We start from the raw sequence: 17,360 nt of genomic DNA, 5'->3' as shown, positions 1-17,360 counted from the left end.
GTCGGTGCGCCCTGTGCGCGCCTGTGGAGGAGCGGATACATTTGCATACCCCTGCTCGGTAACTTGGATTCCCCTCGGAAAACTACACGTTCAGGGTCGAAAACACGATCACACGACGCCAACAGCTTCTCCAGAATGCCTCCCGGGATCTGAAAAAGAAGAGCGCACGGCACCTCCGCGTCTTTCTGAACGATTCAGTTCCCGGACTGTTCGGTTACCGGTAATGTGTAACTACTATTAGAGAGAGGCCAATTTCCCCCATAGAAGCTCCTGTGCTGTCACACATCTCTCTTAGATTTTCAAACGTCAAACCCAAATGAGAAGTGAATAATATGAACAAGTTAACTTGTCACTTATAATATCAATGTATTCACCGTCTGGTAGAAATTATCTGTAAAAATGTTCCATCTCGGAATGAAAGGCATAACTTCGACCACCACTCTGACTCATTTAGATTCCCTCATTTCTTACAGGGTCGTGGAACACCGCAACAAGTCGCCTCATGAACGAACCCTGTGCCCCTGCGTGGCAGCAAAGTAAAGGACGTGAACTCTATGATGAGTCCGTCACTGTTGTTGGGAGCGAGAGGCAGCAGGGAGAGCTGAGACGGCTTATATGCAAAAATAGGATCATGTTGGTTCATCGGATAAAAAGGTGAGCACCCTGTTTCCTCTCTGCTGTTACAGGAGGGTTGCATCAGGAAGTTGCTGGTGTCAGTCAAGCCACCGTCTCGACGTCTTTCAATCCACCCAGGCTGTCGAGCAAAGCGGTGGACACGCGGATCGCGCCCAGTTCCTCTTCTATATCTAATGCAAAGCAGCAGCGTCGCCCTCAGCTCCCAAATGCCCTTGAAACTAGTTTGACCTCACAGCGAGAGGCGCGTGAGGGAATGTTCAAAGTGAGACCGAAATGTTGCAGATTCCAACTAGGGAGACATGCATTTCAAATGTTAATGTATACATTTTTTTTATCGACGCGTTTGAGTCATTGAGTTTTACAAAAGATATATGCGAACATCAGGGAGGTTCGTGGTGCAGCCTCACTGGGCCTACGCTTTCTTTCAGGTTCCATAGGTTTCAACTATGTTAATATTTACGGGGTGGAATCTGCAGACACTGTGTGGAAATAAGCAGAGATAAAATCAAAGGAATAAACTCCAGGAGCGCGCGCGTCAAAGACACCACAAGTGCGCGTTCTAATTTGCCTTTGCGTTTAAGTGTGTGATGGAAACCCTTTGAACCGTTGTGCGTGGCATGTGCGTGCAGCCGTAAATATAGAGGTCACACCTTGTCTAATTAAAAGGCTCGTTTTAGTCTCTTTTGTCTACAAAGGGATTTGGAGAGAAGGCGCAAAACGCCACTTTCTTTGGTGAGGGAGGAATCCTCCTGTCTGAGTCGGTACAGCCACGCACAAAGTCACACTTTTTGTTTAATTATCTTTTTTTAAATGCTTTGTTTTGTAGAAATTACATGAAAAAGATAAATTTAAAGCGATGGTGTCTAAAGCCACAGCAGCTCTGAGGCTACAAGTTGAATGAAAAGGTGAGCATGTGTTTAATTCTCAAGTCTAAACTATGTCACGGTCGACAAAGACGTGCCTGTTTACCGCTTTATGCACGCAGATCATTTGATGAAATATCTCTTATTTGATCTATTTTTCTTTGGGGGGAGAACACGGAGCGGTGTGTTTAAACCGCACCTCAACTCGAACCCCCCTTTGTCTTTCCTCGTTTTTGCGAAAACATTTGATGCATTTTGCAAAATATGTATTTCTGAAATAGATTCAGCTTTGGTATCAGGAGACCCCAAGAATGTCTGTTTGTTGCGTGAGGAAAGGCAGTTATATAAAGACGAAGACTCATTTGCTGCATTAGTGAAAAAGGCGCCTCTGAGATCGTCGGAGACAGTTTCTGACATTTGTTCGTCTGGAAAGCTGATAAACTAGAATAACCGGCTAGTTACCTCCTCTAATTTCACATTTTAATTAGAATCTTTTTTTTTTTTAATGTTTAAGAGAGCGGAAGAGAGAGGGGAAGAGAGAGAGAGAGAGACTTTGGAGACTCATGCTCACAGTAAAGCAGCAGTATTTGAATTTTTGCCTGATGTGTGGGCTGATGCACAGTCAGAATGCAAAGACGAAAGTAAACAGGCGCAATAATCTGATGAGCTGCGGTTCTCCTTAAAGGTCATCGATGAACAAGACTACAACGCTTGCACCGAAACAGCTCTGGAGAGCTTTATAAAATTCATATTAAGTCTGTCCATATCCTAGACTCACCCAGGCATGTCACATGATATTCTATCAATGGGAACTTTTAAAAAAAAAGACGTTACCAAACATTCTTTTCTTGATGATGCATCTGAAGCACTTTTACCTGCACTGGGACTGGCACAATGAGTGCACTTATAAGATACAAAAAGAGGGGGGGGAAAAAATCATGCTTTTGATATTTTCCAATATGAAGACTAGCTGAAATGTCATATTGTGTGGGCGGTAATGATCTGACTCAACTTCAGCAAGTCAACAGATGCCATTGTGTAGTTATTATGTTATATCCACATAAAACAAGAAGGCATAAACTGATAAAAGCCTTGATATTATTGCAGTATTGACTGCAGCTCAAATGTGGGTGTCAGTCGAGTCAAAGCAAACACTGATCTGCATCGGTGGTCCTGTAAATAATCAGAAACCCCACGTCTCCTGGTGCGGCGACCCTATTGAGACATAATCTCTGTCACTCTGTCACTGCTATGCTCACCAGCCTGCGACATATGATCACCCCATTGACCCTGATGGATCAAATGTCGGTGAGATCCACAGCTCGAGCTGTTTACATCCCGGCCTGAGTGTGTGCACGGGGCCAGTCGGTGGATTACACCTGGCCCTCCTGAAGTGCATGAGTCTGGAGCACAACTAGGTCAGCAGAGAATGCTGGTTGGTGAATTAGAACAAAGCTGCTGTCACACATGGGAAATAAAAGGAGGAGAAAGAGGAAAAACGTGTTCTTGACTGAAGAATAATTACACTGATAGATCTATTTCTTGATTGGCCCACTGGTTATTTAACATGTGTGTTTAGAGCATGTGGAGCATTACAGGGAAGCCTTTTTTTTTAAAATATGCTCAGTATACTGTATATACTGGAGTCAACATTAGGGCAAAAGTTTAGTTTTTGAAAAGGTTCAAAATTCCACCACTGACAGTCTTTCAATTTAAACTTTAACCAACAAGGGGAAAAGATCCAACAATGGAGAGTGAAGCAAACCTTAAAACCTTGGAGGTATCAACCTGGGCAATTAGCTCGTCCTTTTCTTGGCAGACAGTTTCCTCTGGATTATTGTTGTATTACCACAGGTTATCGTGTAGCACAGCAGGTTATCAGCAAAATCCTTTGAAAGGTGCAAAAACTCCCCGTGGAGGCACGAGGGAGACCCAAATTGTAAGTGAAACTAAGGTTCAAAGCTAGATTTATGCCATTTCAACTACACGGTTATGAAACAAAACAAGACAAATTTTGTTGTTGTTCAACAATGACTGGAGCTGATAATGAAGCTTTAAAATGAAATGCTGATGAACATTTTATGCAAAAGTGTGCTTTGTGAAGCAGGATGAAAAAACCACTGGCATGCCTATTAAAACATCATTTTAACAGTTATTACATGGTTAAACCATCCCACTCCACCCGATAGTGACCCACAGGATGTCACCAAAGATCACATCTCCCTGTGCAGCAAATGCCATCTATAGAAAAAAACACTTGTATAGCAAAGCTGATATTCAAGCCCTCGTTGAGGTGTCAAAATAAAGGTCACAAATCATCCTGTGGACTTATGGTGTCAGAAACCCGCTGATAGATCAGCGAAAAAAAAAATCCGGTAGTTGGTGATGTAAAGATTTGTTTATTGTGCGTGTGGTTACATAATGGGGATGGCAGAAGTTGACACGAGCTGCGAGAAAGCTCCGACCACCATGAAAACATGACCGCAGAAGCAGCGGCAGAGCGATACGCTCACGACAGTCTGTGCTCGTGTCTCACAACACAATGGCGTCGGCTGGCAAACGCGACCTGAGCCAAGACACGTTCTCCGTATAAAAGCTGCACGTAGAGGCTAATTAAAAAGAATATGTTGCCTTCTGTTTACCTAAAAAAGCTCAAATGGATGCAAAGCCAACCTACCTGAACAACGTTTGTTTGAAGCTGGAAAGCCGGGTCTACGTCACAGCCCCTTTTCTGCCCCCATTTGCATGTGTACACTCAGCGAGTGTGAAAGAGTAATAAAGGCGTAGAGGGATAAAGCACACGGAAGTTGTTGGAGGACTTCTAGCTGCTGCTACATGACTGAGGCCTATGACTAGCATCGGAAAAGTGTAGGAGTGTGGCTCTTCCAATGTTGCCATACCGATGCTGTGGAGAGAAAATAGGAAAGAGTGGGTAATTACTGCACCAGGCAAGGATTCACCCAATGGATCCAAAAATAGAGAGTGTGTGGAGTGGAACCATATTGGGATTCATCCTCGTTTGTGTAAACATTTACATTTTGATGAATGCACGGCCTTATCTAAGCATGTTGCATGGAGGTGGACAGTGAAACGCACAGTGGGTCCAGAAACTATTCACAACCTCTTCAATTTTTCACCATTTCTTAGTCACTTTTTCTCATATCAAAACAATAAATAAAAAACAAAACAAACATTTTCCCTCCCTCACAAATCTGCACTCAGGACAGCCCAAGCAGAATTTAAGAGATGTTCCCAATGTAATAAAGACAAACAACAACCGAAATCTGACCTGAATAAGTTCTGAAGACCCTTTGCGTCACACTTTCAGGCATCGTTCATCTCTTTTGTGTCGGTGCGGAGGGCACGTTGGAAGATTCTTCCGGTGTGGTCTTCAAGACCCTATGCTGCCTTTCACTTAGTTCTCTCACAAGAATCTTCCATGGCTCCACTTTGCTCCACGGCCCAGTTGTGGTGCCGAGCTGCGGCAGTGGTTGCTGCTCTGAAACTTTCGCCATCTCCAGTTGGGATCTGTGGAGTCAGAGTCAGAGTGATCTTTGGCTTCTTAGTTACCTCTCTGACTGAGACTCTTCTCCCTCGACTCTTCAGTTTGTTCAGACATCCCGCTGTAAGGAGAGTCCTGGTTGACCCAAACCTCTTTCATATGATAATTATGGAGACCGCTGAGCTCTTAGAAACAATAAATGGAGCAGATTCTTTTTCTAGCCTTGTCCAGATCTGTCTTGCTCCAGCTCAGTCTCTGAGCTCTTCAGCCAATTCCTTTGACCTCATAGATCTCGTCTCTACGAGCTGTAAGGCCTTGCTTAGAGTAGTATGTGTCTTAAAAATGTGGTCCTGCCCATTTAATTTAACACAGAAGGACCTTGATGAAGATGTAGAATCATCCCAAAACAAAAGAAATAGATGGCACCTAAAAGATCTCCGTGAGTGTGAGAGTAAATTTGGAAACATTTCTTAACTTTTGGGTGTGGGTTGCACTGGTCAGGTATTGAGTGTAGCTTGATGAGAGGGGGGAAATGTATTATTTTTATTTTGACTTGAGGCTTCACCATAAGTTACAGTGACTTTTTAAGAGGATGTGAATATTCTTCGTTCCCACTCTAAGTGCAGATGCAGGCTTGTGCTGGAAAGAACATATTCCAACAAAATACAGCCACACTGTGATGGTACTTAAAGGGGAACTTATTACTACAATTACCCACTTCCTCTGCTCTGTTCTAAATTTATGTTTCTTGTCAAGTCTCTTGAACTGCTATTAATTTTGAGAGAAATCTGAAGTGAGACCTGCAGGAACTCTGAAACATATTACAAGAGCATCAGATCTGAGCCGCCCGTGTCCCTGCATCACGTTTGCTGTTGTTTATTGACACACGAGGAGTGAGTAATATCTTTGTTAAGAATAGATTCAGGTCATGTGAGAAAGGAGGATCTCATAGCTTCATCTTTTATTAGAGTATCCCTGACCGATTTGTTGTTTTCCGGCCCTGTGTGGACTCACGCCCTCACGTCACGACAAGTCCTCCCTCATTCAGGTCCTATCTCTCCTCCTTCTTCTCTGTCCCACACTCCACGCCTCTGTTAATACCGTTGAGTCAGTGTGCTCCTGAAGATTGAATCATCGTGCGTTAGAAACAACAGCTTTTATCCATCAAAATGCCTTCTCTAAAGGGAGCCACCGAGCGTTGCTGGCTGCTCATCAAAGTGTTTTAAAGAATATGGCCGACTATAAAGCAAAGTGGCCACAATCAGTAAGAAAGCAGGCATCGCCCGGTGCCAAGTGGAATGTCCTCAGCACCAGCAGTGCACGGCTCCTGCAGGATGCTGGTCCATAGGTGTTTGGTTTCAGATGGGAGGCATGCTGTGAGAACAGTGTGGAGCACAGCACAGCCAAGTGGACAACAATGGGAACATGCAGAGTCACAGGTGTCCCCACCGAGGACCCGATGTGTGCGAGGGCGTTCATTTGGAAGCCCATATGTTTCTGTATGTGTTGGATATATTTAAACACTGTAGGGACGGACGAGTTTGGGCATAGGGAGCCCGACATGCACATGTGTGATGTGTTTGTCTGTGTGTTTGTATTAGCTCACTGGTATTGATTCACTTGCACTCTAGCTGCACTCAATGCTGCACTCATGCATGCTTCCCTCAGGACGGCAAAAGCGGCCAATGGAAAATGAGGGCAGAATTATTGAAAGAGAGAAGTGTGTTTATGGCGGATCGCGAGAACAAGGAGCAGTCAGGTAGACAACAAAGAGGAAACGTCCTGATCGCAGTCATTGTCTCACCAGTCCACTCCTCGTACTTCCCTCTCTTTCCTTGTAGGACACACTCTCTCTCTCTCTCTCTCTCTAACTCACTGGAGGATGCTAACCCATCAGGTCCCTTGGCTCCTCTCCATGGGATGATGTCATTTTAGATGACATCACCATGCAGTATGTGTGCGCGTGTGTGTGTGTGTTTGCACCCCCTCCCACTTACACCACTACCACTACTTCCCACCACACATCTCCTCCTCCTGAAGCCCTCCCCCCATTTCTTTCCTGGGAGGGAAGGTACTGTTTGACACACTCCCGCTATTCCCTGACCATCAGCCAAACTGGTTCTATAGAACAACCACGGAGAGAAAGGAGGGGGGGGGGGGCAGATATGGGCTAGCAGCAGGCTAGAAACCTTTACACAAAGAAGCAGGAGAGAGTCAGGGAGAGGGGGGCTTCGAAGGGCAAATTAGTTTAATTATGCAATGCTGCAAATACCACAAAGCCAGGGATGGTATTGTCCAGGTCTGAAGCATAGGGAGGTGTGACACACAGACTGGATTCCCTTCAGCTCTATTGTCCGCTGTTAATACTAATGTTGTAGGTCTGGCTTTTCAGTCTTTACACACTCAACTACTCAAAGAAATCATTCATTTCCCTTTATCCAGGTAAGGTTTAGATTGTATTCTGCAAACATGCGACTGTATGACTTAATTTTTCTTTCCATTTTTCACCTTTATTTTTTATATTATTATTTTAAAAATTGTGTGTGTCTTATTTTATATTATCTTTATCTATAAACTATATATGTGTATAAACACAGGCACACATATACTTCATCACTCTCCTACAGATATGAACGTAGTCATGAACTTTTCCTGCCGTCCTTTTCTGAATCCTTTCATATTCCTATAAATGCATTTTTATAACACATCACCAGGCAACAGCCCGTCTCCACTGTACATACAGGATCATCTTAATTGACAGTAATTTAAGCTAAACATCCTTCTGACTTTCATTTTTCACGATAGTCTCAGCACAGCAGAGGCACTCACACACTAAAACACATGCGCGCCTCACTGAGCACAGTAGGCATGGACTGAAGCGATGATGTCATCCTGAATGGGCCAGTAACAACGGGCTCAGCAAGTTTTATAAAAGAGACTGGGGTTTGTAGTAGACGCAGGAGTCACTAAATCACAGGGGCAGAGCTGCAGCATTTTTATGTATATATATATAGATTTATACATAAGAAACAATGGTTGCCCAGAAAAGCTGCACTCTCGCTCAAATTACATGTAACAAGACCTGCGATGTTGAGGCATGCTTTGAGTTTTTTTCATGAGGTCCCACTGAAGAGGTTTGATAGGTGTTTCCAGCAAAATCTGTTGTTTGCCTGGGGTCGCACCAATGCAGAAGGTGAATCATGCATTTTATAGTCGGCAGCTTTGGTCCTGGTGTTCACCCGTCTGTCCCCTTGAGACCAGGCCAGATCCCCTGTCACCTCCACCTGCTGCAGCCAGCAGAGGAGATGAGGCTAAATTTAGCTAAACAAGGAAGCTCTTCTGTGGACGCGAAGAGGCACAGAGAGCCTCCAGATTGTTGGAAAAGTAGACACTTCATCTTTGTGCCAAGTGTGGAGAGAGCGGGTGCTGCAAACATACCGGGCTTCCTTTTTAACATTGAAATGATGAAGTGAATAGGCCCAAATTATGCCACTACCACAGCCCATAAGAGGTCCTTAACCCTAACGAATGTCAATCCAGAAGCTTAATCAGGGTTTATTTATCACATATACATTGGGTGTAAACCACAATATGTTGGGTAATAAGCTGCTTAGCAGTGGTCTTTTTTTGTTATTGGTCCTCAAAAGGTTTTCATCTGAACTTCTATGAACTTACTGTAACTTCACCATGAGGAGAAGACACTAGTCCACTAGTCCAACTGCTTAAAGTTGAACTAATCTCTCCTGACCAATAATAAAAAACCAAACTCTCCTGATCAAGGATCAGTGGCTCCAGAATACCCAGCATGAGTCAGTGTGATTCGTGGGCCTAAGTCTTGCAACTGATAAATGTGTGGAGGCCGCTCCTGCCTGCATCCTTTTGGTTGCACAGCATCTTAAACTCCTTATTTGCTGTGCTCTGCCACTTTCTGCCAGAGTGTCTCTGACCTGAACTGAAAAGCATCTTTCCTCTCTGTCGCTCGTGAGCAGCTTTCCACCTTTTTGACATTTGATTTTGATGAAGACTTTGCTTTCTAAACCATTATGCTGTTATCAGCTGGATCTTTGAAATTTTGTTAGTGACTCTTACAGATAGACCAACTCCATTCCATCTCCTCGACCCTTAACAAAGTATTAAAATGTAATGTAGATCAGGGCTAAAATTCCAACCTTCTGAGCTATTGCAGAAAAAAACTGATTGTTGTTTCTTCATTGTAATAATTGGTCTTAGGTTGAAAAGTCAAGGTCACTTCTTTTTTAATTTTGATTTTGTCCTCCCCTTGTTTTTATTTTGTAGTTTTTCCCTCCATTTTGATTATACGTGTGTGCCTGCATGTGTGCCTGCATGTGTGCCTACGTGTGTGCCTGTGTGTGAGTGCGTGTGCCTGGGTGTGTGTGTGTGCCTGCGTGTGTGTGTTAGCCTGTGTGTGTGTATGTTAGCCTGTGTGTGTGTGTGCCTGTGTGTGTGTGTGTTTTAGCCTGCGTGTGTGTGTGTGCCTGTGTGTGCCTGGGTAGGTTTGTAAGCCTGTGTGTGTGTGTGTGTGCCTGCGTGTGTGTGTTAGCCTGTGTGTGTATGTTAGCCTGGGTGTGTGTGTGTGTTAGCCTGTGTGTGTGTGTGCCTGTGTGTGTGTTAGCCTGCGTGTGTGTCTGTGTGTGAGTGTGTTTGCCTGTGTGTGTGTGTGTTAGCCTGTGTGTATGTTAGCCTGTGTGTGTGTGTTAGCCTGTGTGTGTGTGTTAGAGTGTGTGTGTACCTGTGTGTGTGTGTTAGCCTGTGTGTGTGTGTTAGCCTGTGTGTGTGTGTTAGAGTGTGTGTGTGCCTGTGTGTGTGACCTGTGTGCCATTGCAGCCTCTCCCCAGTGCATCTGATCTCTATATGCATTCAGATCTCAACACTCACAAAACTGCAGCAAAATACAAGTTGCTCCTAAAAACACTCATTGTTTGTGGCGTGCAGCTGTAGTTTAGCTTCTCGTGACTTGTGACCTTTTTGAGTTGACTTAAACTCAAGCATACATTTGTCTTTAGTGTATACTTCTGTTCAACTCTTGATTTTATTAAAATTTTAGTCTCCCGCAAATTTACTTCCAGTGCCTTGCTTATTTATTTAAACACAAGAAAAATGGTACAATCTCAGCACGTCAGAAGTATCAGTGTGATTGCGTTAAGTTTGTAGCAAATACACATGTATTCACATGTACTCGCACGGAATCCTTGACTCACAGGCAAGAATGTTAATACATGGAATATACAGCGATGCCTCTTGTGAACATAATTTAATTTTTTCTACAGACCTGTTTTGACATTCTGAGATGTACTCAGAGCACCCGATTAAAAAGTATAGTTGCCAGAATACAGGAAATATAACTTAAAGCTTTTCCAAATAAAACCAAGGTTATTGAGTGGGCACTTCTTACAGTGTGGAGGAGGCTTGGTAAAGACATCTGGACCCAAGCCAAAAGTTCACACAATCTGTGTTTTTCTGCAACCAAAATAAGGATTCATGGTGTGAACAAGCACACGCACGTGCATCAGCTCAAGAACACTACTGCCTTGTATGCACCTGTTGTAGAAAATCCAGACAGAATAAAGCACTTAAAAATTCCACCAGTGTGTGTGTGAAACATGAAGAGAGCAGCCGTTAAGGGATCAGAGCGAAAGCAGTGTTTAATTGAAAGATAGTTGAATTCTTTTAACCTCTCTCCTTTGACCTCACCACACTTTAGTCCACCCTCACTCTCTCCTCCCACCCCCAATGCTTCATCACCCTGTGGGCCCTAATGTCGTCCAAACGTTGACATGTTTTGGGTCATTTCATCTGATGGGATCTCCTGGGAAGAATTAGCATGTGCAAAAGAAAAGTCCACAGTTTTAAAAGCACTGTGTTTCCAATTTGCTGCCACATGCTTCAAATTAGCCACGTATTTACTAAGGTTAGGCACTGGGCACAGAACCTGGAGGGGAGGGGGGGTGCTTACTGCTTTAGACAAGAGTGACAGGGAGAAGGAGAGAGAGAGAGAGAGAGAGAGAGAGAGAAAGAGAAAGAGAGAGAGAGAGAGAGAGAGAGAGAGAGAAATAAAGAGTAAGTTAGCCTAATTATATTCCTCGGCTGCCATTACCATACCACCAACTTTGAGTTCAGCTTATCCATATGAACGCACAGTAGCAGAACCTTTTCAACAAAATATTGTCTGAGAATGCCCAGGTCACACGAGGCTTTTGGCATTCCTGTTCTGGTTCGAATTGTTTAAGTTTCACTAACTCAAAACACCGCCCTACAACTGTGCTCACAGGGTACCTAGAACTGCGGGCACAATACTACATTTCAAATGATTTAAAGCAGCATTTGGAATATTTGAAGCCTAGTTTCTGTCAGTAACTTTTAGGTTTATTTGCCTATTGTAGCAGGCTTTTGTTAGTTCTGGACATTTGCTTTATTTGTTCTGATGCCAAATTACACCCATATCGCATCTGTTGTCTTGTTTATACGACTCAGGCTTGGGTGAGGCTCCTTGAATGGGCTTTGTGTGTGTGTGTGTGTGTGTGTGTGTGTGTGTGTGTGTGTGTCTAGCCGAGTCTAAAACTGTTTAAGCGGGAGTGGGTCTGGAATCCTGGGATGACATCATTATCAATGATGTCATTTCTGCAGGGTGACTTTGGCACATGTGAGCGCTGGGGTGAGGTCACGCTTTAACTTTTAACTCACAGTAATTGACAGCAAAACTGTAGGTCACAGTTGCAGATTGAGAAATGTCAACTTTGGTAGCCAAGCAACTAAATTTCAGTCAAAAAGGATTCCTTTTTGCTGGTGTCAGGCTATGAAATCAACTGGATTATTGCTTGTAGGCTTTGTGCGTTATACACATTATAAAGAATAGATTGCTGTGAAACTTTATGATGTGTTGTGTGTGCTCCATATAGTTGCCCACTTGTGAACAGAGTGTAAAACAGAGTGCTCATAAAAAGAGAATATCTTATAGTCCACTGGTGGTAATGGTGTAATGATATAATGATATTGAACTATGAACTTTAAATAATAGAGGTATTTTTCAGTGTTCAGCAGAAATGAAAACATGTATATGTGGAATGTGACAAAATCTTTTTTTCTTTTTGTTTGCATATAAAACCCACAAGACTGATATACGTGGGTTTTATAAGTGCATATCCAGGGCCAGGTCATGGAGGCAACAGTCTAAGCAGAGTTTCCCAGACTTCCCTCACTTCAGACACTTCCTTTAGCTATTTTCAGGAGGATTCCGAGGTACTCCCAGACCAGCTGAGAGGCACGGTTCCTCCAGCATATCCTGGGTGTTCCTTGGGGCTTCTTCCTGGTGGGACACACCTGGAACATCTGTAGGCGTGCAGTGGGCATCTGAAACACATGCCTAGCTGACTCACCTCGATGCGCAGGGGCAACGGCTCTACTCTGAGCTCCTCCCAACTGACTGAGCTTCTCACCCTATCTCTAAGGAAGTCACCCTGCGGAAGACACTAATTTCATCCACTTGTATCTGAGATCTTGTTCTTTCAGTCTACACAAAGTTCATGACAGTGGGTGAGAGTGGGAGTGTAGACTGACCGGTAAATTGAGACCTTTGACTTTTGACCATGCCCTTTCTTCATCACAATGGTCCAGTACACTGACCACATAACTGCGGAGGCTGCACCAGTCTGCCCGTAAATCTCGTTCGCCATCTTTTCCTCACTTGAAAAATTTTGAAAAATCATGAACAGTAGTGGTGACAAAGAGCAGCCCTGCCAGAGTCCGACATGCACCGGAAACAGACCTGACTTACTGCTGCTAACGTAAATAAAGCTTCTGCTCCGGTCACACAGTGCCTGAACAACCTTTAGCAGAGGGCCCCAGACCCCATACTCTCGGAGCACCCCCCATAGGATCACACAAGGGACAGGGTAGAATGGCTTCTCCAGATCAACAAAACACATGTCCACAAGTGGCTGGGCACAGTCCCTTGAACCTTCAAGCACCATGTGGGGGGTACAGAGCTGGTCCAGACTATCAGCCAAATTCTCCTCTCCAGTACCCTGCTGTAGACCTTTCTGGGAAAGAAATGTTATCACCCTCTAGTTCAGGGGTGCTCAATACATCGATCACGATCTACCGGTCAATCGCCAAGGTACTATTGGTAGATCGCATGACAATAAAAACATAGACGTCTGCCTATCATCCATCCTGTCACTTGATTGATCTACAGGGCAGCCAGTCAGATGCCATCTGAATTTTGTTAACACTGTGCATGCGCACACAATGGCTCTAAGTGCATCAAAGCTATCAAACTAGTCAGTTGGTTACCGTGATTTCTTCGCTTTTGTTTTTTTTCTCTTAAACTTAAGAAAGGGTATTAAAATGAGTGCGGGAGCTGGACCAATTAAAAAGACTGTTCATGGAAAATGCAACACTGAATACCTGCAGAAAAGTGAGCTGAGAAAGAGAAAGAAAAAGTCCCAGTTGTTTTTCACAATGGCAAAAAAATGTACATAGTTAATTATGTTGTGTTGTGCAACATGTGTGGTTATGCGATGTACATCAACCTAAATTGTAAGAATCCTCAATACTTTTCTAAATAAATATGACGGGTCGATCATTTTGACTTGGTAAGTTCATATGTAGCTCGTACGCTGACAAAGTGTGAGCAACCCTGCTTTAGTTGGAATGTACTCTGCTGTTCCACTTTTTAAAAAGTGGTACCACCACCCCGGTTTGCTAAGACAACCCTACAACATTCAGATAGGTACTCATAGCTCCTCCCTGAGGTGATGCATGGTTTGCTGGAAATGTTTTCGTGGCCCACCAATATTTCTTGTCATAGCCTCACTCAACTCCTCCCAGATGTAATTGTATGCCTCCAGGGCAGCCTGAGATGCAGCTTGCTTGGCCTAACAATCAACTGTGCCTGGAGTTCCACAGGCCAACATGGTCTGCTAGGACTCCTTCAGCTTGACAATATCCCTTACTCCTGCTGTGCATCACTGGGTTCTGCTGTTGCCACCACAACATGCAAAAAAGAAGACCTTGCATCCAAAACTGCCACGTCAACAGTGGAGGGTAAGAACATAGTCCCCTCAGACTCAATGTTGCCAGCCTCCCTCAGAATCTGGGACAGGTTCTTCCAGACCCTCACAATACTAAGCTATGCCAGGTTTGTTCAACTTGATCTACCTCTACCGGATATAACCTACCTGAGCATGTTTCATATTTTACTGGAGTCCCTAAATGCAGACTATTCATGTGCTGTTGGTGGCTTCAGCGGTGAATACTATCAGTTGGACTAGATATTGTCATATTGTTCATTCATAATGGAAAAAAGTGTCCTTGTAATTGACCTCCCCATTCAATAGGAAAAAGACACATCAGAGCATGTTAGAGGAAACGACTAAAGTAGTCAGAGTTGTACTAAAAGGCTGGCTTGAAAGCAAGGGTGCACCCTGTGAACGTCGGATGGAGGGTCACGTCAACAGTCCAGTTGATTGTCTGCCTTGTAAAGGCGGTATCTTTTGGGTACCTCCCTCAAAACTTTACCCTCACTGCCCACAAAGATGAAAAATAGAGTGCTAGCCTCTTGCTGTGGGTCTGAGCCAATAGGAAGGTAGGGGGATATAGGATGAAAATATTGCCTGCAGCTGATCAAGTAGCACTGGCAGTGGTACAACAGACACAAAGCCAGTGTCATTCCTCACAATTTCAGACGGCTTTGTGCTCAGCCATGTTCCTCCAGGTTTTTTTTTGAAGTATTCTCATGGGCAAAAACTGAGATCAAGGTGAATGAATCCATGAAAAGAAGCACTACAAGACAGAACGTTGCCTACCAAGCCACAGTTTGCAGGGTGCCTAATAAGGATCAACCAAAAATGCCTGTTGGGGAAAGCCCATGGAATGGTACTATAAGCCAACATCGTACAAATGACTGATGCGTCATCTTGAGGTTTTCTAGATCCCTTGGTTAAAAACAAACTCTAGTCGGCCTGTTTGGCCAAAATATATTTGAACTGCCCTTAAAATAAATCAGCTCTGGGAACAGGCAACAGAGCACACGAGAGTGAATGAGTCTGATGGCCACCTCATAACGGTTAATTCAGAAGCCAGAAGTGACTGGTCAAAGCTGAGGCGGACCGTTCCATGGCAAGTCTCCAACTCTAAGCAGCAATGGGTGAATCCACATTGGCTTAACCCAGTCTTGGGAGTAGCCCAAGAGTTCTGTTGAAAACCCGCCAAGAAACAACAAAGGATGATGGCAACTGAAGTAGGAGCTCTTACACATACAGACAATATTCCAAGCAAAGGAAAGCAGGCTGTCTGTTGTGTATGAGAAACACATCACAAGCAAGGCTTCAACACATCTTGTATGAATGAAGGGTGGATCTGACCCAAGAAGCTATAGATGTTGTGGCAAAGGCACCTCAAACTTGACCAAAATCTCCCTTAAAATGTGCCCTTTAATTCTGATGAAACATAAATGTCAAACTGAAAGATTTCTACTAATAAATACATGATTCCATAGACACCCAGCCACTTTATGGTGACTATCCCAACAGAGGTGCAGTCAACTAGTTGGGGTGGTGTCGACACAAGTCAGCAAGGTCCAATTGTCCAATTACTTGTTAACTGATTTAGTAACTATTTGTGCTGCTATTAGACAAAAGAAAGACGTTTACAGAAATATATGCTATAAGTAATGTATATTTTAAAGAAAACTACACTTGTTCCCATGTATAAAAGCAGAAAAATCTGGGAGGCGTATAATGGCATCGTATGTGATACACAGCTGTTAAACTTTACTACTGCATTTATAGCAAAAAGATGTGGACCAGGAAATACATTGAGAATAGGAATAGTATCATAATTTACTTGGTTCAGAGAGGGAGCACATTCACTCACTAAGCATCTGTTGTTTCAGTCATTATTTTCAGGATGTAAAGTAAATGAGACAGCAACCGTTCTGAACAATCAGAGCAATTCCTGTTACTCAAAATTATAAATTTGTTCCAAATGTTCCAAGGTTGGAGAGAACACTTCACTATCATCATTCTAAAGTAATCTCAAAGTCTGTCAAGTAGAACAAATTAGAGAAGTGAGCAAGATCAGTTTATTTTCCCCAGGAAAATCATTCCAGCCCAAAATGATTTGATTTTTTTTAGATGCAACAGATTTATCAGTGTGTTTAATGCATTTTTAAAATATTGCTGCCTTAATAAACATTTTGCCTTATTTTAATGCAGAAGTGTGTATTTTTCTAGTTTTTGTTTTAACACTATGTAGTTGGAGGAAAGTTTTTACAGGAATAACCACTACCAGTTCCTTTTCTCCAAACACAGAATCAGAAATAATCTAAATTCTAATGCCACGTTTGACCTATAATTGTGTGTTTTATGAGTGGACCCAGAGGGGACTAATGACATCAGTAGGTTCAACTGTACTGGCACTGCAACTTTGTACTGTGTTTGAAACATTTTCAGGTAAAAGTCAGACTTTCACATCAGGATAGTCCAGACGAGTCAGTTTGTTTGTTTGGGCATGAAACGCTGGAAAACTGCACATCTTAATTTGATTTGGTTCACTTTCACATTACATATTTGAAAGTGGACCAAATTGTCATGGCAACAAATAATTACAACAGCTGCTCTTCTAGGGCGGATGAATCACTGTCATGCTGAATCACTTCTCGTCAGTGGTTCACTTTGGCTCGCAGCGTAGTTCGTTTGCATTCAACTGTATGCGAAGTGCCCCAAGGTTTACTTACAGACGAACTGGAGTTCACTTGTTTGGTCCGCATCAAAGTTTGGATTAGCTCTCACACCTGTCCAAATGAAGTGGACCAGTGGAAAAGTGAATTCTGGTCTATTGGAAGTGGTGACAATACTCACTTAAACCTCACCAAAAGCCCCAGTGATTTCAACACTATGTATTTCTGTACTGTAGTTCAAAAGCTTTCAGTCTGGGAAAAGCAGAGAGGGACTGTGCATCTTTACTTCTAAGGACTGGTGCTTTAACAGCAGCATGATCTGTACCACTGCTGCCTGGACTTTGTGGCCACAGCACTCATGGGTAGACCCTTTTATCATCAGGTGGACGACATGATAGGTGTGGCCGTAGATCCAGCCAGCTACAAGGCCTACCCATCACCATCTGTCAATGTGCATGCCTTACTAGAAGAGGAACATAAAAACTTCAATCCTCTGACTTGCAGTTGACATCATCATGGCCCTGGCTTTGAACTTTGGATGATCAAAGGTCAAAATCCCCCCGGAACCTGGAACATCACCACAATTGAGCTCTTCTTTGGCCCATTATCTACATTTCCTGAAAATTTCATTTAAATCCGTTTCTAACATTTTGTGATACAT

General features: G+C 43.4%; 1 long non-coding RNA gene across 1 annotated transcript in view; it reads left to right on the top strand.

Moving 5' to 3' along the window:
• The first annotated feature begins 61 nt into the window (after nucleotides 1-61).
• The window catches only part of LOC115253315 (uncharacterized), a 19,220-nt gene continuing 1,921 nt past the window's right edge, over nucleotides 62-17,360 (top strand). Inside the window, exons 1-2 of the long non-coding RNA XR_003891628.1 lie at nucleotides 62-220; nucleotides 474-654. This is a non-coding gene — a long non-coding RNA (uncharacterized lncRNA). The remainder of the gene's footprint in view (nucleotides 221-473; nucleotides 655-17,360) is intronic.

The sequence above is a fragment of the Takifugu rubripes genome, chromosome 1 (assembly GCF_901000725.2).
Source record: "Takifugu rubripes chromosome 1, fTakRub1.2, whole genome shotgun sequence".
NCBI lineage: Eukaryota > Metazoa > Chordata > Actinopteri > Tetraodontiformes > Tetraodontidae > Takifugu > Takifugu rubripes.
The sequence above is the reverse complement of the archived record's forward strand: the minus strand, read 5'-3'. Positions and strand labels throughout refer to the sequence as shown.